General features: G+C 36.5%; 1 pseudogene; it reads left to right on the forward strand.

The window, feature by feature from the left end:
• The first annotated feature begins 212 nt into the window (after positions 1-212).
• LOC129514804 (olfactory receptor 4P4-like) lies at positions 213-1,150 on the forward strand (annotated as a pseudogene).
• Positions 1,151-1,383: the final 233 nt, after the last annotated feature.

A 1,383-nucleotide genomic window follows, 5' to 3' on the forward strand; every position in this document is an offset into this window, starting at 1 on the left:
CATTATGAAATTATGTCATGCTAGATTTATAAAAGACAAAATAAAGAGAATCAGCTTAATTCAATAAATCAAGAAAAATTAATCTTTATGTCAATATTCATTTTAATAAATTTTACATTATTGTGTTTATAGAGTTAACTTTCACCTTTGGTTATGTGTTCTTTCTTTCAGAAACCTAAGTCCCTGTGGAAGCATATGCCAAAGCAAAATATATGACAAGCCAGAGAAACATCTCCGAATTCATACTTCTAGGACTTTCATATGACCAGAGCATACAAATATTTTGTTTTGTCATTTTCTTACTCTGTTATGTTGCTCTGTTGGCAGGAAATCTTCTGATCCTTATCTCCATTCGATGCAGCCCTCTTTTTCACCAACCAATGTACTACTTCCTTATACACTTATCCTTAATAGACATCTGCTACACCTCTACAGTTACACCCAAGTTAATTGGTGACTTGCTAGTGGAAAGGAAAATCATCTCCTATGACAATTGCATGTTACAGGTCTTTACAATGCACTTCTTTGGAGGCATTGAGATCTTCATTCTCACCGCCATGGCCTTTGATCGCTATGCTGCCATCTGCAAACCTCTCCACTACGTGATTATCATGAACAGGACAAGATGCAATCTCCTAGTCTTAGCTGCTTGGGCTGGTGGGGCTCTTCATGCTTTTCCTTTATTTATCTACTGCAATTGGTTTGCCCTTTTGTGGTCCTAATGAAATTGATCATTACTTTTGTGATATTTTTCCTTTGCTGAAAGTGCCTGTACTGATACTTACATCATTGGTGTCCTTGTGGTTGCCTTTTCAGGTATGGTTGCATTAGTTACCTTTATTGTCTTATCTGTTTCTTATGGCATTATACTGTTCACTTTAAGAAATCTCTCAGCTGAAGGAAGACGCAAAGCTCTCTCTACCTGTTGGTCTCATATCACTGTGGTCATCTTATTTTTTGGGCCTGTAATCTTTATATACCTTAGGCCACACCTACTACTTTTCCTGAGGACAAAATATTTGCTCTGTTTTACACCATCATTGCTCCTATGTTCAATCCCTTAATCTATACTCTGAGAAATTCAGAGATGAAAAAAGCAATGAGGAAAGTTTGGTGTCCATCAGTATTTTCAAAGGAAGCATGTAATTAGTTTGAAGAAGTTTATTGGTTAAGCAACTCTGAGAAACAAAAGAGGAAGATGTGAATGAAAAAGGCAGGGACTATCTCACGGGTTTTGTATATCATCAGTCGTGCAAGCAGAATGAAGGGGGCAATAGGACTACAGGTTTAAAGTAATTTCGGAAGAAATACTAATTCTTGCATTCCAAAATTAATTGGAAACTTAGTCTTTGGAGTATTAAGATGGTAGAGGTAGTGAAACCT

The sequence above is a fragment of the Nyctereutes procyonoides genome, unplaced genomic scaffold (genome assembly GCF_905146905.1).
Source record: "Nyctereutes procyonoides isolate TBG_1078 unplaced genomic scaffold, NYPRO_anot_genome, whole genome shotgun sequence".
NCBI lineage: Eukaryota > Metazoa > Chordata > Mammalia > Carnivora > Canidae > Nyctereutes > Nyctereutes procyonoides.